This window comes from Delphinapterus leucas, chromosome 10 (genome assembly GCF_059928025.1).
Source record: "Delphinapterus leucas isolate spDelLeu-1000000601 "Yukka" chromosome 10, BTC_Dleu_Yukka2, whole genome shotgun sequence".
Classification (NCBI taxonomy): domain Eukaryota; kingdom Metazoa; phylum Chordata; class Mammalia; order Artiodactyla; family Monodontidae; genus Delphinapterus; species Delphinapterus leucas.
In genome coordinates this window covers 12,701,687-12,726,828 of record NC_143138.1, presented here as the reverse complement: position 1 = coordinate 12,726,828, position 25,142 = coordinate 12,701,687, and the positions used below count along the sequence as shown (strand labels likewise).

Genomic DNA, 25,142 nt, shown 5'->3' with positions numbered 1-25,142 from the left:
GGATTCTAGATACCATATAAGTATTTGTCCTTTTGGGACTGACTTACTTCACTTAGCACAACTTTCCTAAGGTTCACCCATACTGTAGCGTATGTCAGAATTTCCTTCCTTTTTAAGACTCAATAATATTCCACTGTATGTATATACATTTTGTTTATTCACACTCGGGTTGCTTTCACCTTTTGGTTTTTGTGAATAATGCTGCTATGAACATGTGCGTACAAATATCTGTTCAAGTTCCTGCTTTCAATTCTTTGGGAGAATACCCAGAAGTACAACTGCTGGATTGTATGGTGATTCTATTTTTAATTTTTTGAGGAGCCATTGTACTGTTTTCCACAATGGCTTCACCATTTCACATTCCTACCAGCAGTGCACAAAGGTTCCACTTTCTCTACATCCTTGTCAGTGCTTGTTTTCTGTGTTTTTGATAGTAGCTGTCTTAAGGGGTGTGAGGTGGTGAGACATTTATTTTTTTCGTAGATATTTCAGATAAGGTGTTCTGTCTTCAGATGTACAGATCAAGAAGAGGTTTGGGTGTGAGATACATGTTCACGTTTAAGCTATCATCCATCCTTTCAGTGAGGTTTGTTTTTTTTTTTGCCAATTTGACTGTAAACATTTTTTTAAAAATATATTTATTTATTTTTGGCTGCATTGGGTCTTTGTTGCTGTGTGGGCTTCTCATTGTGGTGGCTTCTCTTATGGAGCATGGGCTCTAGGCACGCAGGCTTCGGTAGTTGTGGCTCACTGGCTTCAGTAGTTGTGGCTCGCCGGCTCTAGAGCACAGGCTCAGTAGTTCTGGCACTACGGGCTTAGTTGCTCCACAGCATGTGGGATCTTCCCACATCAGGAATCGGACCCATGTCCCCTGCATTGGCAGGCAGATTCTTAATAATTGCACCACCAGGGAAGCCCGACTGTAAACATTTTAAGAAGTTAGAGATTCAGCTCAAAGAATCAGATTTATACTTAAACTATTTAGCCTCACAAGAATTTTTTTTTTTTTTTTTTTAATTTTTGGCTGTGTCGGGTCTTTGTTGCTGCGCGCGGGCTTTCTCTAGTTGCAGCGAGCTGAGGCTACTCTTTGTTGCAGTGTGCGGGCTTCTCATTGTGGTGGCTTCTCGTTGCAGAACACGGGCTCTAGGCGCATGGGCTTCAGTAGTTGTGGCTCACAGGCTCTAGAGCGCAGGCTCAGTACGTGTGGCACACGGGTTTAGTTGCTCCGCAGCATGTGGTATCTTCCCGGACCAGGGCTTAAACCTGTGTCCCCTGCATTGGCAAGTGGATTCTTAACCACTGCGCCACCAGGGAAACCCACAAGCATGTTTTGAAGTCATAGTAGATTAACTTAAAAACATTCCTTTTTTTTCTACTTTCATATTAGTTTTGTAAACAAAAATAATTTGTTTACAACTTCATAGTGTTAGTGTCTTTGTCATCTTTTGAAGCACTTTATAAGTCATCTGATATAGCATTCCAGGGCAGATTATCTTGACTTCCATCTAAGTCATTGGAGATACAAATATATTTTGAATCTGTGTGTGATGCTGTCACCAAGAATTTTATCCCAAGCCACAAGTACCCATGTCTGTGTCTATTGATTACATTTTAAATACCTTTCCAGCCAAAACAAATCACATAGCCAAGCTCAGTTTATGTGAACATGGACAAGGAGGCATGATGTATTGGGGACCATTACTATAACAATATGGGTACCAAACAATATTGAGAGAGTTTTCTTCTATCCTTCCAGTGAGTATGTATTTACAAACTATACAGCATAACCACTTACTGTGTTGCTTTAGAAAGCAGTCTTTAAAATCCTTTTTTATTTATGTGACATTCATTCTTTTCAACTGTAAAGTCATACTCCCAAGAATAATTACTAGCTAAATCTCTTTTCTTCCTTGAAAAGAAAAAAACAGCAGTGCTGCTAGGTGACTCTGTAAGCACGCAAAACTAGAACTCAGTCTTTTCTGAGGGATACATTTGTGAAGAACCTTCCCTTCGCCTTATACTCAGGCATACATTGTCAATTATAAACTTGGCTTTGGAGACTTCAGTGTAAGGAAGTTTCCATACGGTGAAAGTCCTTAAACACTAAGTAGTGATTGAGCCCATTTCCCATAAAGGTTTGCTAAGAAAAATACTTGTCCTGCCTGTTTGAAGTTCAGTCTTTCCTAGAGGCATAAGAAACCATTCAGGGCTCATTCTGACTTTGCAAAGCTGACCCATCTGTCCGTCCATTTATTTCTTCATGAATTTCAGGCACCTTCTATAGTTTAGAGAATTTCTAAGCATAATGTAATAGAAAAGCTTTATTTTTATCAGTTTGGGCAAGAAAAAGAGGAATAGCGACAAATATTTAAACCAAAAAGATTTGTATCGCTGTTACCTCAAAAACTGGACAAATCCGTATTGAAAGTTCTTAACCAAATCTCATAGATTCGATTTAGGAATTCCATTTATATTTTAAGACTCGAAGCATGATGATCTGTTTCTGCAGTGATAATTTGGGTAAGGAAGAGAGGGTTCTAAAGAAGCAGCCTTAATATATAATACGGGAGGAATATATGTATTTGGTTGCCAGCTGGTCTTTTGTCTACCCATCCATCCATCGTTTAATTTATTTTTACCATTATCAACTTAATACAGTGTTATCAGTAATCACAAGCATGCCCTTTACTCTCTTAGCATAGAGGAGAATTAGGTAAAAATAAGTACTGCAAAAATATTTTTCCCCTTACCTTTAAGTTACAAGCTTTGCATCCTAATTAGGCCCACTGGGCAGAGTTCATCACTTTGACTTCCCTAAAACAAATACTAATACTGTTCATTTCACATCTTTGACCTGGGAATTGCAAAGTGATTTACCAACCGTAACTCATCAATCCTCCTAACGCTTCTGAACAAGACATCAGAATTCTTGAACTCAGCATAAAAATAGGTTCTTTGTTTTCCAGAGAATCTAAATGGTTTGCTACCATTAAATAAGAAGTGAGGAGAAGAATTAAAGCTAAAATTGTCCTTTTCTAAACTACTGCTTGGTGACCTGACCTACAGAAAATGTCTTATTTTCTGGAAATTAAAAAAGGGGGAGGGAGTGGGCAAGCATCAGCTTTGCTCATGTAAAAGTATTAAATAAGACCATACTAGAGAAAAATCATTAGAACCTCCAAATGACCATTTTCCTTAAAACACTTTCTTCATTGGATTCGGTTCTTAATAAAATGATGAACTTGAAAATGATACAGCCTGCTTGCTGTCACCCAAAGCATGAATCACAGCATGTGAACAAAGGAAAACGAATCACCAGCTAAAAGGTCCAACCTCTCTGTTACCCTGGTAATAGTTCTCCTTTTTCCAGGGCTTCCAATGGTCTTCCATTCCTGTGTAACTCAGTTTATAATAAACCCTGATGCCAAGATTTCTCCGTCAGTTCCCTGCCCAAACCACGATCCTCTCAGCCTGGGAGTAGGCACTGTCCCGCAGATGAAGTGAAAAGGAGAATCACAAAAAGAGGATTATTTCTTCTGGGAGGAAAAGAGATAGTGTACTGCTCATTGTGACATCGTTTACAGTGCCTGGGCCTGTGGAGGCTTTTATGAGAAAGCAGAGATTTTTATAATTCACTTAGCCTGGCAAGTGAAGTAACAATAAAATTCCTTAAATGTCTAGAAGATAGAAGCACAGCAGTTTGTTCTCACTCATCTGAAGTTATCACCGAGACCCTAATTTGCCTTCTCCCTGACCGTGCTTTTGGAATGAGGGCCTCGTGACAATGCACACGGGTTGGTTATAGTACAAAATTTCAGGAAATTTAAATACTCTGTAGACAGTCAGCTGCAGTTTCGTTAAGGAACAAAGCCTACTTTTTCAGCACATCTGGATTGTGTTCATATTAAATGCCACCCTCCCCCCTTTTTATGCAAGGGGAAATCTCCAGATCTCATTGCTGTGGTTAACTTCCTAGTAGGCTGCTGGTGCCCTTATTCCTTCCTATGAAGGATTTGGGATGTCCAGCCTACCCTAATGATAGAAACTCAAAAATAGGACTGATACCAGCATCCTAGGCACACCTGATAGGGACCTTTTCCACGCTGTTTACTTATTTCTCGGTAAAAAAACAAAATCTGGTGGTGTTGGTGCTGGCTGGTTAAACTTGGTACATGGTAGGCATACTGATGCGTCAGGTTGACATGTGGGTTGCGATGTGCTTGTTGCCTTCTTTTAGTCAGGGCCGGTTGCCCACCTCATGTGTATCTAGATATCTAAGCTGATCGCAGCCGAGAGGGAGAGCTTTAGATTGTATCTGGCTGAGTTTTGGCCCCTTGCTCAGTGATCTAGGCTCCCCAGAGGGTGTACGTAGTTAGCTGATATGAAGTGGAAGGTAGTATCTGTGATCCAAGTCGGAAAATAGAACGAGAGCTACAAAAATGGAAGCAGGGGAGCTGAACACAGGAAGAGGTGGGCTCTTCCCTTCAACTGGCCCCAGCCAGCTGTGCAGAGTGGGTGGTATCTCAGCTCTTCCCCTTGAGGACTCTTGGCGAAGCCAGAGAAGTACTGAATGTTGGTGCAGGAAGGAGGTCAGGAATATCTTAACCCTGTTTGAATGTTAATTTGCCCTGTGTAATTTACACACGGTGAACCTGAGGCTGGAGCAGTGGAGACTTTTAGGGGGTAGCAGTTAGCATGGGATCCCAGCCTGGCGTCCGGGTCACCTGCTGGCCTCTACCTGCCACCAGAATGACTTGCCACCCTTTTTAAGTCCTTCTACTCTACTTTGCTTCAGAGTCCTCTAAGTGTAAGATCAAAAATGTGATCATGAGACGCAAACATTTTAAACTAGAAATCTAACTGTACAAATAAAAACTATGTACCGGCTTTCTCTGATTTCTTATCCACTGATGATAAGATGCTCCATAGATTTAATGATTAGTTTCCTGGGGGAATGAAAGACATGCTCTCACTTTTTTTATGTGCTCATGATATATAAAACCAGTCCTAAGTTCAGAAATGTTAAAATATGGAACATAAAATCATACGGATATCACATATAAGCTATGTGTATTAGATATAGGCTCTTTGACACACATGCATCTGTTTCTTAAAGGCATGCATTCCATGGAGCCCCAAACGGTCCTGGGGTGAAAGCTGACTCCTAACAGTTCCTGTTAATAGGGATCAGCGAGGGCTTAAGAGAAAAATCCAGAAAACTCATTTCTAGCAACCTAAACTGCTAGCTAGTAGCTAGGAAGTTTCACTGACCATATGTCTTGACCACATTTCGCACTAAGGGAGGTCCCAAGTGTGGATGAAAAGGCGTGAGATGATATACAGCAGGTGGGGCAAAGGGGAAGTGAAGAAGCTGGCGTGAATGTACTTAATGCCACTGAACTGTACACTTAAAAAAGGTTAAGATGGTACAATTTATGCCCTGTGTATTTTGCCATAATTTGTAAAGTATGTACCTATATATGTCTATGTATACTTATATAAATATTTTCCACGGGTTGGATGAAAATGGTTCAACCCATGTCACTCATCCATCCATCCATCCATCTTCATTCATTCACTCAACAAACATTTATTAAGCCCCTACTGTGTGCTAATGCCTGTGCTAAATTGTATTGTACAATTGAAAATACAATATACTCTCTGTCCTTGACTTATTTACAGGTTAGTGTACATGAATGCCACATGAACAATAACTACCACCCATCATGGTGAGGCAAAAATGAATGTATATACGGACTTAAGACAGTACCCAGCTATGCAGAGTTGTGGTGTCTTGGCACTTGTCATGTAGGTGAAGGACATGAAGGGCTCACGTGCTGAGGGACAGCTTGGATAAAGCATGGGGAACAAACAGGTGGTGCATAATGCATGCAGTGAACAGTTGGCACTCCATTATTGATGACTTAATGATGTGTCCTGGCTGGTGGAGTGGTGAGCTCATAATGCTGTGAGATAAAGGAGTGAAGGTGCAGAGGGTACCGTATGCCATGTTAAGGACTTCAGACTCCCCAGACCAGTGGCCTAAGGATTTCTCAAAGCCTCCCAGACGCCTCCAGAAGTCTTTGGTGGTGATGCAGGGCAGGTAGCAGGTGGAGAAACCAATAGGTCAATGTGAATAGTCTGTTTTATTTATTTTATGTATTAGGTTTCCATTGATATATAAGATTTCATTTGAAGGCACTGTTCTGACTTAAAAAAACACATTTGAAAATCACTGGTGATGAAGAATCACCAAAAATTATTAGAGTTGGTAACAATTATTTTATGTTTTAAAAAGCAGTATTCAGAGAGATGAACATGTTTTCTCCATTTCTGAACCTCACCTAGCAGCACTTTGCACATCATAAATATTCAATAAAATGTTCAGTGGGAATATTTTAGGGATATGACTTGTGTACTGTTGCCATAAGGGTGAATTTAAATAACATATTGCCCAGTAACTCAAAAGGAATTTGTAGAAATATAAACTCACTTTCCTCTCATTCTCTTTTCCTCATGTAAAATTGTACTGCAATCATTTTTTCTTGAGTTTTCCTGTCTGTTGAGACATTAGCTTTTATAGTTTGATACCTTGGACCTGGTTGACAATCTGATTCTGTATGTGGGCTTGAACTTGGTGGGAAATAATAGTTAATTGTATTTTTTTAACGCTTACAGTGATATTCTGGGCAAGTTTTTTTCTTTCTGGACGAAAGCCAGAATCCTACTGTTTTTCAATTTGTTTAAATGCAACAGCTTATACAACATATGTACATGTTCAGTGGAAGATAAAGGATATCATTATTTTTAGCCTATTACAAAGAAAACCACATTTTTCTCTTAAATCTCTTGATAAAAAGTAATTTGAACACAAATTCTGCACAAGTCATTTTCAAGAGATTGGCTGTCAAGTGTATTTTTTTAAAGTAGCACTCTCGTAAGAGCCAATGAGACTGCAAATTTAGACATATTCTAAGCCTGGGATATGGTTGAAGATGTCACTTTTTAAACAGCACTTTGAGAAGTAGTTAGCTTAAAAGTATAGCAATTCAGGGCACACAGAGAATGATTTTGAAGAGTAAAGTCTTGATACACTGGAAAGAAAGTTGACAGATTCACTACAATTAAGAGACAAGCAGCTACAACTCCCACTTGTGAAAACTTTTCTCATCAAACCAACTTCTGACACTGGCCTAAGAAAACCTCCAGCAAATTCTTACTCCTTTCCAGCTCCCAATCTGTTGTATAGAAATTCTCCCAGTTTCCTTACATAGTAATACACAGATACAGAATTAAAGCATTGCAGCCCACTGCCCCTAGTCTTTCAGATCTATGCAAAATGACCAGACTGAAATCTGTTTTCCTACAGGCCTACTATGTGTGTGTATGTGTGTAGTTGCACACACATTCATGCATGGACCCACACATTTGTTTGAGTGCAACAATTAGAAAGAGGAGGGAAAAGTGACTTGAAATTCACTTCCCAGCTTCTCCTACCATAACCAATATGTTTTATCAATTCTTTTTTCTACTTTCTGCTATGGTGGAAAGGCTTGTGAATGTGTCCCATGCTTTGACAGGCAGGATGATATCATGTGGAGGTTGTGTCTTGTCCTACTCTAAGAATAGGAATATTTAAGTATGGGCATTTTTGCCTGATATCCTTGGGTCTTTCTGTTTCCCACTGACTGAGTTTGGTAATCAGATTTAGGCGTGAGACTAAATTCACAAGTGAACGAAGTGTTAGTTTCCTCTGTGTTCGTTGCTTTTGTACCACAATAAAGGTGTTTCATGGCCTGTTGCCAGTCTTATCCCATACTGGAGAGAATTACTGTTGTCCCACCATCTCTGAAAACCCTACCCAGCTACAGTTTTGGAGTCATGTCATACCTTCCTGAATTCGGGTGTACCCCTGAGGCCCACTTCCCTTGTGTGGAGACGCTCACACTCATTCACACACCCACGTACATGCAACAGAGAGAAAGAACAGTAAATAGCAGGGACAGTGCCCACCATTCTTTTCTGTATGTATTCCCGAGCCCCATCTTGCAAAATGGGTGCTGGACGGAAGATGTACGGTTGCTGTTTCCCCCATGGGCCCCAGTACCAAATTATATGACCACATTCATAACTTTTGGCCCCTTTAAAATTACTGAGAGAGACAGCATAAATGATAGACTTTGGGGTTGGAAGAATTGCGCTGAAAATCCCTTCCCTGCCACTTCAGATGCTGTGATCTGGGGCTGCTGCTTAATCTGTCAGAGTGTGATTCCTCAGCAGTCATTGATAATAATAATAATAATAAAAATCTCCTGGGCTTCCCTGGTGGCGCAGTGGTTGAGAGTCCGCCTGCCGATGCAGGGGACACGGGTTCGTGCCCCGGTCCGGGAAGATCCCATATGCCGCGGAGTGGCTGGGCCCGTGAGCCATGGCCGCTGAGCCTGCGCGTCCGGAGCCTGTGCTCCGCAACTGGAGAGGCCACAATAGTGAGAGGTCCGCGTACCGCAAAAAAAAAAAAAAAAAAAAAAAAAAACTCCTTTCCCACGGTTTTTGGGAAGATTAAATGAGAATGACTATAGAGAACTGTTTTTGTTAGTTTTAATCTGAAATTGTAAAACTTAAAAAAAAAAAATAGATGAGTGTACATTCCTAATTGCCTGCGAGCAGTGGCAGGAAGGAGCTGACTTTTGAGACCTGGAGGAGTAAGTAGCGACCTCAGATGCCTGACTGCAGGGCGCTGGCTCCCCCCCTCGCCTGCATATCAGAATCCTGTTGCCTGGGCTGCACCCCAGACCAATTAAGTGAGGAGCTCTGCTGGTGGATCCCAGGCAGCAATATTTTTAGAGCTTCCCAGGTGATCTCAATGTGCAGCCAAGTTTGAGAAATGATGATTTAGAGGGATTTGAAAGTCTCCAGTTCTTCTACTGGCTGACTGGATGATACCTAGAATTCTACAACCTATACTTTAGTCTTTCTTTTTGCTTAAAACAAGGACTTAAACATCATGCTAGAAGAATATTATACCTGACTTACTATGAGTTAGATTACTAAATTCTCTGCAAAGAGCCAATATTAATAAGCAGGTATTGGGGTGGGAACAAGAACAGAGGTCTCTAGAAAGCTGAGGACAGGAGCAGCTCACTAGAGCAGAAGAAACATGGCAACAAATGGAATGAAAATAATGGAAACCCCAGCAATTTCAAGCTACTTGTTGCTTTTGGAAATTAGTCCTTGCAAAAGCACCACCAAGAGCTTGTTGACTACCCCTAAAGCTCAGGATTATGGCCCTGGTGAGTCAAGGTTCTTGAAAACTTGCTACATTCTCAAAATGTGGGATGAGGAAAACAAGTTTATTCACTTGTGTTCACTGTAACCAAAAGTCAGTTAAGTAAATTTGCAAAATGATATATATTTTTGGAAGAAAAAAAAACTTTTTAAAAAAGAATGAACTAAAATCACTCCATATTCAAATCTCTGTGACCTCTATTCAACAAGTGGTGCTGGGACAGCTGGAAAAGACACATGGGACACATGCAAAAGAATGAAGTTAGACCCTTCACACCATATGCAAAAAATTAGCTCTAACATTTAGGTTGTTAATCCATTTAAACTATATAACTGTTAGAATAAAACATAGGAATAGATCTTCATGACATTGGATTTGACAATGGATTCTTAGATATGATGCTAAAAGCACAAGTAACATAAGAAAGTAAATTGGACTTCATCAAAATTAAAAAAAACTCTTGTGAATCAAAGGGCACTGTCAAGAAAGTCAAAAGACCACCCACAAATGGGAGAAAATATTTGCAAATCATGTATCTGATAAGAGTCTAGTTTCTGGAATATGTAGACCTCCTAGAACTGCACAACCAAAAGACAACTCAATTTTTAAATGGACAAAGGACTTGGATAGACATTTCTCCAAAGAAGATGTACAAATGATCAATAAGCACGTTGAAAAAATGCTCAGCATCTTTAGTGGTTAAGGAAATGCAAATCAAAACCACAGTGAGATACCACATTATGTCCATCAGGGTGGCCATAATAAAAAGTTAGGAAGATAACAAATATTGGCAAGGATATGGAGAAATTGGAACCCTCATAAATTGCTTTAAAATTATGTAGCCACTGTGGAAAAGAGTTTGGCATTTCCTCAAAAGGCTAAACACAGAATTACCGTGACCCAGCAATTCCACTCCTAGGTATATACCCAAGAGAATTGAAAACAGTCATTCAAACAAAAACATCTACAAGAATATTCATCGCAGCATTCCTCATAATGGCCAGAAAGTGGAAACAAACCAAATGTCCATTAACTGATGAATGGATAAACAAACTATGGTATATACGTGCAATGCAGCCAGTGTTCAGCCAAAAGAATGAAGTACTGATCCTGAAAATGTTATGCTCAGTGAAAGGAGCCAGACACAAAAGGCCATGTATTGTATGATTCCGTTTAGATGCAACATCTAGAATAGGCAAATCCATAGACACAGAAAGCAGACCAGTGGTTGCCAGGGACTGGAAGGAGGAGGGAATGGGGAGTGATTGATGGGTATGGGGTTTCTTTGGGGGATGATGAAAATCTTCTGGAATTAGGTAATGGTGACGGTTGTACAACATTGTGCATGTAATAAAAACCACTGAATTTTACACTTTAAAAATGATTTAAATGGTGAATTTTATGTTATGTGAATTTTACCTCGATTAAAAACTCTCTCTCTGACCTCATCTGTTCTTCACTTTTTCACTTTTGGTCTTAAACCAACCCCTTAGACATTACTAAAGGATCTTGTTCTATCATTTATCCTTTGTGATTCCACTCTTTCACCCTCTACTTTTTCCCCTCCAATGTCAGCTTCTGCAGAGAGTCATCTACACTGGTCTTCACTTCTTACCAGCACCGCATTCATCACTCCTCAGGCTTTGGTTCCCCAGCAGAGCCAGGGGAACATGGCAGCCATGTAAAAGGTCCCTCTGCAGATTCCACACCTGAGCCGGAAAGTTCTGCATCTGCCCACGCAGCAGCTCAGGTGCCTCCCGCTTTACCCAAGAGGGCTTCCAGTTGCTAAAATTTGAAATTGGCTTTCAGTGGTCATCCATCACAGCATCACCACAGAATGTAAACTCTTGGGGACAGATGAGAGAACCCGCATAGCCTCTCCTGGCAGGCCCAGGTGACTCCTGCAAGCTCAGTACAGTGAAAGTCACAGGTAGGAAAATGTAAATTTGTATGAGAAGATGTAAGGCTGTTACAGAGCTTAAGTCCCTTTCATTCTGGATAATAGTCAGCTCTGATAGCCTTGGAGGTTGATCTCTGAGCCGGCAGTGGTCTTAAAGTGGAAGGAAGCTGTATTCAACATTCTCTTAATTTCTTTCTTCCCACCCCCTCTTTTTCTGCTGGGGTCGGCAGAAATTGGGAATCTTTTTTTCCTTTTAGATCAGTATTAGTATGATTATACTGAAAGACCTGTATGGGAGGAATGCTGAGATCTGAATTAAAAATAGCGTTTTCTGTCCTCCCACGCACAGCACTTGAGTGCTCTGAATGCCTTTTATAAATGCAGACTTTCTGCCTGGCTAGATAAAAGAAGCTGTCACTTCATTTCCATAACGAAGTCATTCCCAGGAGAATTCCATTGTTTTAGCAATAGAATTTTTGTAAAAGGCCTCTTATTTTGCCTGAAAAAGGTAACAAAAATGAACTTTGGAGAGCTTATTCGACAAAACAATTAAGGAGTGAGATTTTTCTCCTCTTTTGATATGCGAGGAGTTCTAAGTGTGAGAATCCCCTGAGCCGTGATATTAGGATAAACCCCCTAAACCTGGAAGACGAAGATGGTGGGGAGAAAGTCTGTTATTCATTCTTCAAGTAGGAATGGGGGTGCGCCATTCCCTACCATGTGGGTTCCAGCGGCATGTGACAAACAGGTGTTGCTAATTCTAAAGAGTTTTAAGTTTATTTTTAAAGTGATGTAGGAAACTTTTAAGATCCTCATTATGTAAGGAATTTCCGTGTGATTTTTAATGAAATGTGATCAGGTATTTTAATTGAATTTCAGGACTCTGCAGGCCAACTCTGGCTGTATCTTGCTGGAGTCCTGTGCTAGTTGATATTGCCCTTTATTTGACCTTAAAACATTGTCGCAAGTGGCATTGTTACTGAGTCCAAGCTCCTTGCTTGCTGCAGGACAGGCCAATAAATTGAGAGACAAGTTGTTGAGGCCAGGAATAGCAATCTTATTCAGAGAGCCTGCAGACCAAGAAGATGGTGGATGGTGTCCCAAAGAACCATCTTGCCTGAGTTACAATGCAGGCTTCTTTTCTACTAAAAGGGGAGGGAGTGAAGTCAAACATTTCCTGGTTCGGGTCAGTCTCCCGATGTGTTAATTTCTTCCTTCCTGCAGTCTTTCTTCTTTTTTTTTTTTTTTAAAGTGTTTTCAGTCATTCTCTAATGTGGTTTAATTTATTTATTTTTGCTGTGTTGGGTCTTCATTTCTGTGTGAGGGCTTTCTCCAGCTGTGGCAAGCAGGGGCCACTCTTCATCACGGTGCACGGGCCTCTCACTGTCCCGGCCTCTCTTGTTGCGGAGCACAGGCTCAGTAGTTGTGGCTCACGGGCCTAGCTGCTCCGTGGCATGTGGGATCTTCCCGGACCGGGGCTCGAACCCATGTCCCCTGCATTAGCAGGCAGATTCTCAACCACGGCGCCACCAGGGAAGCCCCCTTCCTGCAGTCTTTCACAGGTGGGTGTGGTGAGGATGTTTCCCATGAGCTAAACAAAGGTACTTTAGCTTAATGCTCATTACCTGGGAGGCAGGGTTCCCAGGAATGGGCCATTATGTGTAACTGAAGCTTATAGGCAACGTTCCTTTGGTGGCGATTAACTTGTAATAGAATATACAGTGTTTCTTCCCTGTTACGGAATAGGAGGTACTTTGTTATGCAGCATTACTTGTATGTGGTTCAAGCAGGTATGTGTGCATGTGCCTGCTCCCAGCCTCCCTCCCTGGTGCTACCCACACCCTCCACGCAACAAATCTTTGCTCCAAATACAGTATCAAATCTTCAACTCCGTGTTCATAAAAAAAGAATAATTGTATTTCTTGGTACTTTCCTGGCACCAAGTAACCCACATCAAAGTCTACCTGCCTTTGGTGTTTCAACAGGTAATCCCTAGATTTAATGCCAAGTGGCATTTCTGTTCCTTGGTCTTCACAGCTGAGACCATTGAAATCTCAGTTTTAAGCTAGAATAGTTTTGTTAAGCCTCCTCCAAAAGAGAAGTTTTAAATAGTGCCTTTGTCTCCTAATGCTTTTGTTCTGATTGCATCAGGAAGTTGTGATATTTAAACAAGGAGGCAGTGACCTGGAATAGTATGAAAAAAAGGATAAAATACAGAGTCATTATATTTTTGGCTTTCAATTTAATAAAACGTACAAAAAGAAGACAAATGAGGTTGATTTAATGTAATGATGGCAATCCTGTTGATCCAAACATTATGCAACGCTGGATAGTTAAACTGTTGCTGATTTTGAATTTGGGGAAATAATTCTGTTTTTCAAAAGATCTTTGAATAGACTTTAATCACGTAACGATACTATAACTTTTTTTTTTTTGGTGGTACGCGGGCCTCTCACTGTTGTGGCCTCTCTCGTTGCGGACGCGCAGGCTCAGCCGCCGTGGCTCACGGGCCCAGCCGCTCCGCGGCATGTGGGATCTTCCCGGACCAGGGAACGAACCCGTGTCCCCTGCATCGGCAGGCGGACTCTCAACCACTGCGCCACCAGGGAAGCCCGATACTATAACTTTTAAGGCACGGTTGAAGGTCCTGGTTGAAGCCATGCTTTTACGTAGAAACATTTCATTAAGTAAAAAGGAAGTCATGGCTTTGATAGGATGCTTCCAAAGTTCTGCTTTTAATACCTTTGGTGAATTCTGTATCTGTCCAAAAGCATTGGGCTGGAGAGTATATGGGGATTCTGTCTTGTCATTTTATAATACTTTGACTTAGCATTTGGTATTTTGTGAAGTCAGGCCCAACAGAATACTTGCGGATACTATCATACAACTCCTAATATTATGGCAAGAAGAGAATGAGAGGCACATGTTCAAATTTTTTTCTGAGGATTTTTACTAATTTTGTTATAAAAAGGAGAGAAAAGTAGAGTAGACACAGAATGAAATGTAAAGCCAGGGGATTCCTCGCAGAGGCTACTCAGGAACCATAACAGCTCATGATTTATGAACACTTTATAAGCGATCAAGGCATGAAGCACAGGCTCAGTCCCCACCATCCCCATTTTTACCAGGCACTTCTGCAACACCTGGACTAATCACTGACCTTCTCCAGCAGGCATGAATAAAACTCTCCTCCCAGGAGAAGGTGTGTGATGGCTCCTGGCAGCCTGAAAGGGACTTGTAACCCAGGGGATGTAGAGCCGCAGTGTGGTCTCCAAGCTTCTTGATCCAGATTGTTCTGTCTCCTGAGCCACAGTGCCTTCTCTTGGGCTTTAGCAACCCCCTTTGGAAGCAGAGTATTAAACAGGGCCAGGGAGAAATTGTCAATTAGGAGCACAAGCCATCTTGGTCTTTAAAATCCTAATTTCCTGGAGACGTCATTCTATGGCTCTTCAGTGCAGATTAGGTATATCTTGTTTATTTTTTCCCTTTTCTTCTCGATATGCAGACATACTTTTCTCTGGGTGCATAATTGTGTTTCTTAGCAAATTTTGCTTTATAGCAGTAAGGAGATATAACCAGCATACAAATACAGACACCTGCCGCGTCTATACGTGTGTGGATAAAGCCTTACCTTTTGTGATAAGCTGCGCTAATCCTAGGAAACAGTGGCATGGATCAACATGAATTAATGTTTATTTTAACGTTTCATCATAGGATTTTTTTTCTAGCATGTTTATCTCTGATGATGTGTTCTTTCGGCAGATGCTCCTTTTAGTTTTCATTACCTAAGCACAAACCAGTGAATATCAATAGGAAATGTCCCAAGTGCGTGCTAGACATTCAGGGACTGCCAGTTTGGAATCAGATTTTACAATGGATAAATCGCACAAGTTACTGATTTGTTGATTGAGGAGGGATGGCATGATGTGATGAACAAGTCATATTCTTCAGAATACCCTAGGTTTGGGCTTCCTCCCACTGGTCAACTCCCTCTAGCTCCTCTTGAAGTCTTACTGTGTTGCCGTTCCTGGCAAAGGGGAGTTTTGCCGCCGCCCCCCCTCCCCCCCCCCCCCCCGCCATTGCCATGGATGCTCCCTTGTGAGCAGGGTGGAGACAGAGGCTCTGGACCTGCTGGGCTGAGCTGATCCACAGGAGGCTTTTCTGAACTCTACAGTTGGCAGCAACCTTGGCTGCTCTTTTCTCCCTCAGAAAGAAAATACGAAGAGTCAGCTTTGGGCCTGAGTTGGAAAAAAAAAAAAAAAGGCCCTTATAGAGCATTTCGTCAGTTGACTGAGCAGTTTGCATACTGGCTCATGTCATGATTTTTCTCCAAGCCACCAGCAAGGAGCTCACAGAGTAAGGAGACTTGAGGACACGTCAGAGGGAAGAAAGGAAAATACCACATTCTCGGTCAGGTAATCAACAAGTATTCGTCAAAGGGTTACCCTTTGCAGAAGCACTGTGGCACTTAACAAAGAGAAGACAGACACCCTGCCTTTGCAGAGTTCACTACAGTCTGGAGAAATGGTGCCTGTTTGAGGATAAGGAATAAAATGATTAGTATCCTCGGGAAAAGGAATAAAAACCACAGGAGTTCACATCCAAGAAAAAAAAAAGTACTTCTGATTGAGAAAGTTGTAGCACAGGAAGATGAAGGAAAGAGTGATTGGAAAAGGTAGGACTTGAGCTGGTCCTAGTAGGTACAGCTTGAATTTTTACATAGAGAGTAGAAATGTGAGCTCTTGGAGATGAAGACAGGACCTCAGTTTGGCTGGTACAACACGCATAAGGGGAGAAGTGGGAAATGAAGTTGGAAAAGCATGTTGGGGCTAGATGGTAAAGGTCTTAAACATCAGATTTTAGGAGACTTTAAGCAAGCTGGAGGAACCCGTGAAGGTGTAGCATGGAGAAGTTGTATAATCTACTTTAGGATCCAACAGGGATGGCTCAGAGGTTTGCAGGGAGAGTATTGAAGGCAAGAAGACCATTATCAGGCTGCTGTGAGAGGACAGAGTCTGAGCCGGCATGGCAGCGTGGGTGTAGAGTGCATGCTTAATGGGACTTGACAACTGGTAGACACTGGGAGAAAAGAGGAGAAGACAACTGTGCCATTAGCATGAATCAGAAATAAAAGGAGGACTGGTTTGGCGGAAAAAAATAGAAGTTTTGAAACAGACATAATTTATTTATACTGCATATATCCAGCAGCTTACTGGGGGAGAAGCCAGGATACAGATTTAAGAGTCATATGCAGTACAAGGAAATTATTATAGAAGGAGAAGAGAGTCGAGAACGTCACCTTGGAGAGTACATATCCTAGGGTTAGAAGGAATAACAGGAAGGGACAAAACCCAAGCAAGAGGAACAGCAGTCAGTGATGTTAGGAACGTCAGAATAGTACTGTTTCAGAAATCAAGAGTAGTACTGGGACATTTTGGTTGCAAGAGACAAGTAAAACTCAGAGTGACTTAAACAAACAAAAAAAGAATTTGTTGTATCACCTATGTACTAGTTTTCTATGGCTGCGGAACAGATTATCATAAACACAGTGATTTAAAAACCACCATTTCTGTAGGTCAGAAGTCTAGCCATGGCTTAGCTGGATTCTCCACTCAGGGTTTCCTAAGGCTGAAATCAAGGTGTTAGCTGGGCTGCATTCTCATCTGGGGCTTGCCGTCCTCTTTCAGGCTCCTGCGGTTATTGGCAGAATTTACTTCCTTGTGGTTGTAGGACTGAGGCCCTTATTCTTTTGCTGGCTATGGGATGGGCACCACTCTTAGCTCCTGGTGAGAGCCATGCCCCCCTCCCACCCCCAAATGTGTTCTTTCATGTTTTGAATCTCATTCCTGGAAGAGCTTGTCCTGGAAGGGCTCGCCTTATTAGGTCAGGCCCACCAAGGCTGGGCTTTCTGTTTTAAGGTCAATTGATTTGGGATGTTAATTTTATCTGCAAAATCTTTCACAGCAGCAGCAGCACCCAGATTGTGTTTGATTGAATAACTAGGAGAGGGTGTGTGGGCACCAGGGGACAGGGAATCTTGGGAGCCACTTTAGAATTTTGTCTATCACAGTGTAACTAAAAAATACAGGAATGAATGTAACTTTTGGCATGGCTGCATCCAAGGGACCTCACTGTCATCAGGACTCAGACGTTCTGTCTTTCAGCCTCATTCCCTGCTGCAGAGCTTCACCCTCACGTGGACTTTCCTCACAAGGTGGTAAAAATAGCTCTGAGGCTCTCCATGCTTCCATGGAGAGGGCATCTCATTCCTCTTAGTTCCAGCCAGTCTGAGAGAGGCCTTTGATTGGTGTGGCTTTGGTTACGTGCCCATCCCTACATCCTGTCATCATGGCAAGAGGGATATGTATTCCGATTCTCCAAGCCTAGATCATATGCCCATCTTTATTTATTTTTAAAGTTTTATTGAAGTATAATTGATTCATTATGTTGTGTTGATTTCTGCTGTGTGGCAAAGTTACTCAGTTATACGTACATGCTCTTTTTATATTCTTTTCCATTACGGTTTATCACACGATATTGAATATAGTTCCCTGTGCTGTACAGTAGGACCTTGTTGTTCATCCATCCTATATATAATAGTTTGCATATGCCCATCTTTGGGCCCAAGGCATGAGGTCAACCCAGCCCAAGTAACAAAGAAAATGGGGGAGAGGTCATTCCAGAAAGATGCTGTCCAGGCAAAAATGCTAGTTCACTAAATAAAAAGAAAATTTAAGGAACTACCTTATCAAGTATTCTAGGAGAGTCAGTTAGGAAAAGGCCACTACATTTAGAAGACAGGGAGCCATCCCTGGCCTTTAAAAGAGAAGGAAGTTTACTTAAAAAAAAAAAAGTGTTGAAATCAAACTCTAAGGGTTTTAAGAGGTACCCGATGAGATACAGTGTTGAATTTATACTACACTTTAACATGTTTTATGGTGAACAGGGGAGCGGTGACAGCCATTTGGGAATGTATTAGGGTCTGGGGAAGATCTTTCAGGGATAGCAATGATTACGTTTTAGGCTGCAAAGAAGTTTCTGGTAGAGGGGGTGAAAAGATTGTAGGAGAGACAGAGGGCAGAATTGACCCCAACAGGACTTGGAGCCAGTAGGAGACAGACTAAGAGCCCCAAAGAGTTTTCACAGATTTATAAAGTGGTGTGGGCTTTTTGGGTTGTTTGGTCATTTGTCACTTCTTTGGAAGGAATGATACCTGTTTATTCTAATGTACCCATCTTAAAGTGATTAAATATACTCAAGATCCTTAGCCTCTGTCTGGCCATGTAATTGACAGAAAGACTTTACACTTAGAGCAGTGGTTCCCAAAGTGTGGTCCCTGGACCAGAAGCCTCAGCATCACCTGGGAACCTGTTAAAAGTGCAAGTTCTTTGGCCTCGCCTCAGACCTCCTAGATCAGAAATTCTGGGGGTGGGACCCAGCAACATGGTTTCACAAGACCTCCAGGTGTTTTTGATGACGGTTCAGGTTTGAGAGCCACTGCCTCAGAGCATCCACATCTCTCCTCCACGTACCACGAGGGTTTCCTTAATGGTGGCTTTTGAAAAGCTAGGAGAATCGAGGATAAAGGCTCCTGGTGATGGGGGGAGGGGTTGTAAATCTTGAAAGGAGATGGCAACTGCTCAAAAGCCATTAGTGACCAAAAATATAATGGATTGGAAGAACAGGAGAGAGAAGGGTAAGTTATAACTTAATTGTTCTCGAGTTCATGCAGGACTTTCATTCGGATGATAGGCATGTAGGACCTCCAAGTCCCTGGAGGGCAGAAAAGTGAGAAGGGCTTAAATTATAGCTGTAGAGTAGTGCTTCTTTTGGCATAAAGGTTAAGTCGTAGAACTGGTTTGGGATATGGATCATTTAATTTAAGTGCCCGCTCTTCTACTCAACACTACCAGGAGGCTGCAAAAGAAGGGCATGGCAAGGTTTCTTTCATCAAGGAGCTTGTAAGCTTTTGGAGCCTTTCAAGGCCTACATTGTCTTTTTATACTTCGCTGGATTTATTTAACAGTGCTGAATTGAAAAGAACCTCGGGTCAGAATGCTCGCTAAAGGCTGTAAGTGCTGTGGGCAGTCAGGGGAAGGAGTAATTGGCGTTGTGTCACTTTCATCTCTGGACGGAGGATGCAACTGTCAGCCTGGCATAATTTCCCAGGTCTCATGGCAGGGTTTTGGACAACTTGGCTTCAAAAAGTTTTTCTTCTTGCTCTTTCTTCCTGAGTTTGCTAAAGCTTGTCAGAACTCCTAAGTCAAAGTGAGGGTTTGGATTTCACGACTTTGAACTTGGAGGATTATTAATATTTTGGCAGTTATATGAGGAACCAAATATGTAGGAGATACTACATTTTATCCGGTGTCTTAAATGTAAACAGGCTCAAATGGAAGTTTGGCATATTCATTTCAAACAGACTTTCAAACTTACTCCATTCACAGGAGAACATGAATGAGCCTGTCTGAGGATGCCTTCGTTTTGTAGGATGAAGAAAGCAAATTCCTGATTTTCCTTAGTGGAAAAATTAAGTTGTACCAGCTCTGGGATGGTAGGGAACAAGAAGACAGTTCAGATGAACACAACATTTCCGTCGCTTTTTATTTCTGTGCATGATGCTGCTTACCTGGGTAAATAGATACCAAACCAAGAACCAAAGCGAAGGTGCACAGGACACTCTAGAAAGTGAGGAAAAATACCATTTCGGTCCAGGAGAGAAATAATAAAAACATCCTAATAGTCAAGAGGAAGCCAGCGAATTTGGAACCTAATAGAAGGTACTAAGAAGTGGGTTTTTTTTGTTTTGTTTTTTGTTTTTAGAAGTTTACGTGTAATATGATCTGGTTTTAGCCCTTTTAGGGGAGGGTTTTAAGAGGAAGCTTCGTTTTATTTCATTGTGATGATGGGGTTATTTTTGATGAATTAGGAAGCTAGAGTCTTCCTTTTCTGTCACATCAAGTGTAATGCCTGCACTGAATAATGTTCCTCTAGCAGAAATTACTAGTTTGTTGCTCCGATGGCCCAGTAGTTGGAAAGAAGAATCATTTCTTATTTCAGGGTATTGAGAACAGTTCTGTTGTTCATTTCTTGATCAAGAAGACCCAATTGAAAAAAAAAAAGTCAGGGGAAAAAGATGAAATAACAGAAATTAATTGTACAGGTCTAGTCAGCGCACATAATGCAGAGGCTCTTTCCTCTGCCCGGAAACTTGATGACTGGTTAACTCTCGCTCATCGTTTACTTCCCTGTTGAAGTGTTACTTTTGTAAGAAAGACCTTTCTTCTAAGTGACGTTACCCCATTATGGGATGATTGCAAATCACAGTGTTTATTTGTCCTTCTTAATGCCTATCTGCTTTTCGAATTTTATGCAAATATTAAAAATAGTATACTCTGATTCTTTAATATCTGTTCCTCTTGCAGCAATGAGCTTCTTAAAGGCACAGTCCTCTGTCTGTTTTGTTCACCATTATGAACATAGAACCTGGTGGATATAGTAAGCACCAAGTAAAAATGTGTCCAGTGAATGAATGAAAAAGAAAGCAGTTTGTACACTTGAAACTAATATGTTTTATGTCAGTTATACCTCGATTAAAAAACACTTTATAAACTGAAATCACTATAAAAGTCATGGTTAATTGTATTAATAGCAGACACCTTTCTCCCTTTCGTCCTAATTTTTTCTCTGCATTTTAAAAAATTCTTTATTTTGAGGTCTACTTGTCAGTTTTTTGCCAGTTCCAAATCTAAGATTTGATATTATTCATTCTTGCCTGTTTTTGAGATAAGAGATCACATTTTTCCATCGAAAATATTCCTATACCCACAGTGCTAATTCTGGGATTCCCATTTTTGTTCAATGTACGCTTATGACTTTGAAAGAAAAACATGACTGGTACTTGTGGATGATTTATTTGGGAAGCAAACAAGATTCCAGCGTAGCATTTAAATTCTGTTTCTTGTCATCCCCAAAGCCACTCCAGTAAGCTTCCATACCTCAAGCATGCTCCTCAAAAGTACACAAGTCCAAATACCTTGATAATATTGGCCCAGGAAAAGTTTTTCCTGGCCCTGTCTTACAGGAGGGGGAAAAAAAAAAAAAATCAAGAAACCCAGGTGTGGAAATTATTAATGAGATATTGAGAGTAAACTTAATCAGGATATGAATAGGTCTTTTCTTTAAAAGCAACATACAAAGAAAAATCACCCAGTCCTTTTCCATCAGGGCCTCAATGTGCCACTTCGGTGGGTGGAAATGGCAAATGGCCAAGTGGAAAATTTCACAGCCCTGCAAATGTCCAGTGCACTCAACACCGCAGAACAGCAATCCGAGGGAGGGGTGTGGACCAAATCATCATGTTCCTGCACATGCCTCTCTCACCAGTTTTCATCTCCTTTTCCTGTTCACTTCCTAATCCAGGCCTTTACTTTTCTTCTCCCTGAGATTCTAGATGCCTCTGTTTCCAGTCCTCTGCTTCCCTTGACCCCTCGGTGAAAGAAGAAACATTTGGACATTTGGGTGCCCCAGGGATGGTTGATTATGGGTGCCTTGCCAAAGCTGGCTTTTATATTCTGGCTCCAAGCTCAGTAACAGGCTTCTGACTACTAATAATCCTTTGTGTTCACGTGGCGCCTTTCTTCTCGGGAACTGTGAGTGCTTTGCCAGAGTGAGCTTACTGGTCTTCCCAACCGCCCAGTGAGGTATGAAAATGGCAGAAGGTGATAGCTCTAGCTCCCTCCTCCTCGCAAGAGAGCAAACTCAAGTAGCTTATTTTGAGGCTGTGTTGCAAGTGTGCATCTCAGCTGGGTTGCCATCTGAAGTCTCCCAGAATTGGCTTCAACTTGGGGTGGGGATGGGGGTGGGGGAGAGGCTTGGCCGCACCGTGCCGTCTCCTGGGACAAGAGCAAAAATACTGCATTTCCTTTTTAAGCAAAGCATACTGGAGAATGGTCTTTGGTGAATTATCCATCAGTCTAATTGATCGTGAACTTCGTTTGTTGAGACAACAGGGGATTTGACGATGTATTCACCTTTCTCTTTTTCTTTTGTTCTGTTCCCTATGCTAGGTACTTCTCCCTTCCCTGTGAAAGGAAGAAAGAACACGCCTGGGCCCAGGAGCACTCCAGCTTCTTCTGGGAAGTCTCCATGGTGAAGGACAGGTTGGGGCTACCTGTGAACCGTGCACAGTGAATGTTGTAAGTTAACAAGATTTGCTTCTGCAGCGACTTGCCTTGTAACGATTTGTGAATCATTGGATACAGGAGCCAGGGTGCTGAAGTGGTATTAACATTAGCTCTAGGTGATCCTCCAATTAATTTCATTTTTTTTTTTAAGGGGAGAGGTTCTGTTTTTGTTTACCATGAACTTGACTTTCTCTCAGCTTCTGTGGGGCACTGCTCATTATCTTCTTATGGATCAAGTGTGGAGACAGTGACTCTTCCAGTGTAGGAACGCCCTTTTCTCCTGGTGCGGTCACGCCCTTTCTCCTGGTGCGGTTAATAGTATCAGGTTCAGAGCAGCCTCTTTAAACTGGGCTCTGGCAGTTCTTTTAGGTTGTGGGTAGGAGGTAAACTCTTCCGGGCTAAGGTTTCCCAACCAGGATTTGCACCCTGCAATTATTTTATTTATGTGAAGTTTTTGATTGGAATGAAATGTTTTTCTGGCTTTCAAAAATCTAAGGTATGCGAGTACAGTCAGCTGTTCGGTGCTTCTCTTGCTTAAAGTTGGCTGATTTATTGCTTTTTATCAGGCTACTGGGTTGGGATTTTGAGATTAGTAGTTTTTGTGTGTCAGCTGCTGGTCAGCTTTCATGAGGAGGTTTAGGATCCAGTAATTGAAGGGAAGGTACGCTATAGGCTTCGAGAAGCTCATCCAGCACAAAACTTACGGGTTTGCCCAGCTCTGCTGCTTTCTGGAGGTTTTACCTCATTGCTAGACTGTATCATAAAAGAAAAAAAGTTTAGAAGAGTTTTGACCAGGAAAGAGTAAAACTACAGGAAACCCAGGCTGGCCTATGAACATATTACCTTCAAATTTTAGAAAATGAAGAGCCAACTTCGACTTGGTTTTTTTTTGTGTGTGTGTGTAAATATATATTTTAAATATATAATATATATATAGACACAATATATATTGTGTGTATATGTATTATATATGCAAATATGTATTTATATATATAATATACATGTATGTATGTATATGTGTGTGTATATATATATAAATAACTTTATATTAAGTTTTCAGCTTCTTAATAATTCGGTCAAGAAACTTTTCCAGGCATATACTACCATATGTTTCAGTTATGTGAGCTATTTTGAATGAGCAAAATGCAATAATATGAGGGTATATATCGGGGAAAAAGCATCGAAAAGAAAGATTTCCACTGAATTTTTATTTCTTGGTTTTTTTAAAAATTTGTATTAAATACGCATATTTCTCCATACTTCCTGAGGGTTAAACAGTCATATTAAAATAAGCTTATTGAACTCAGAATCTCCCAGTGCCTCAGAGTAAATGGATGTGGAAGATGCTGGTTTTTTCATGTGCTTTCATTTTGTACATATGATCACATTGGTTCTGGTAGAAAGTATACAGCTCCTGGAATTACTGACCTAAATTCTATTCCTGGTCCTATGGTCAAGTAAGTCTGCAACCTTGGGCAAGTCACTGACCCCCATGAAGTGTTGGTTTATGAGTCTGTATATTGCTCTATGCTACTTGTTTACTGATGTCGTCATCTTGGTGTGGGCTCCCCAGAAGGAGCAGAGCCTCTTGTAACACACTTTAATCTTACTAAAAAACATCTCATATTCTAAAGGTTGCTACCACTATTGAGGAATAATTTGTGGGTCCTATTGGATCTGGGTGCTACAGTAGCAGTGTGCTTTTCTTGAAAGTATTTTCCCAGTCAGACAGCTGGTAGAGTGCACTTCTGGTAATGTTTTTTAAAGCATTTTTATCCTAGGAAACAAGTGTCTTATGGAAAAGTGCTTTAGGTTTCAGGTTACATTTAAAAGAACACTGCAGTTACTATAATCAAGATAGCTTTTGTTTCGAATTTGGTGTTTTTTTTTTTTTTCTTTAAACCATAGCTTTGAACTGCTTATGTGATAACCCTGTCAGATCTCAAACATGACGTGAGGTTTTTAAAGACGTTCCAAAGTGTAAACCTTAAGATGCCACGTGGCCAACTTGGAGTCATTTTAAAATCTTTCTTTAAATGGAGTGGGTTGAGAGAGAGGAAGAAAATGCTAGTTTCTTTTGAACTCCTAGAAACTTTTTCTCCCAAATTGCGTTCACTTGGGGAGGTGGGGGAGGTTCCAGTTTTCTCAGTAACTTTTGAAATTAGTAACCTTTTGTAATCTTGGTGCATTTTTACAACACTGAATTCACAGTCTCCTCTTACTTTGGTGTCCTGGGTACCCCAAAGCTGTGCCATTTTAATCGGGAAGGCAGGAGATTTTCAAAGGATGTGTGCTTACACGTAGATGGGGTATGATAGTGGGTAGAAGAACATTTGAGTAATAATCGTGGCAGCCATTGGAATTAGTGGTGTCCATCCTCAGCAGCCCTTGCACACTGTGCCCTAGACTCACTACCCGTGTAGTTCTCCTCTGTTCGCCCCATTAACTACCTTTCAAATCTGCCACTATCTTTCTAGCAGATGGACTTTGGTCCTGAAAGTGTCTCAGATTGGCTCTAAGGTGCGGTATCTTAATGCAGAGAGGAGTGGCAAGAAGACTGACCTAGGAGTCGGGAGACCTGGGTTTTACCCATGATGCTGCAGTTGCCTGTATAACCTGGGACCCCCTAAAGCCCTGGGGACCCATTTTATCCTGAGTAACATGAGAAAGTTGAGTTTAGTGAGCTCTGGTCATTCTTCTGGGTGTCTAACATTGCTTCAAGTATCAGCCTAGATGAGGCCGACTGGACCTTCGTTTTCCCGTTTGGCTT

The 25,142-nt window shown here is 41.3% G+C and overlaps 1 protein-coding gene across 8 annotated transcripts in view; it reads left to right on the top strand.

Moving 5' to 3' along the window:
* Positions 1-25,142, top strand: part of ATXN1 (ataxin 1) — a 243,075-nt gene that overhangs the window by 71,637 nt on the left and 146,296 nt on the right. For 5 of the 8 annotated variants that reach the window (XM_022586719.3, XM_089918378.1, XM_022586720.3 and 2 more), the window contains one exon: positions 22,256-22,384. The gene's annotated coding sequence lies outside the window, so the exon portion shown is untranslated. The other 3 variants (XM_089918380.1, XM_089918381.1, XM_089918379.1) reach the window with 3 other exon arrangements.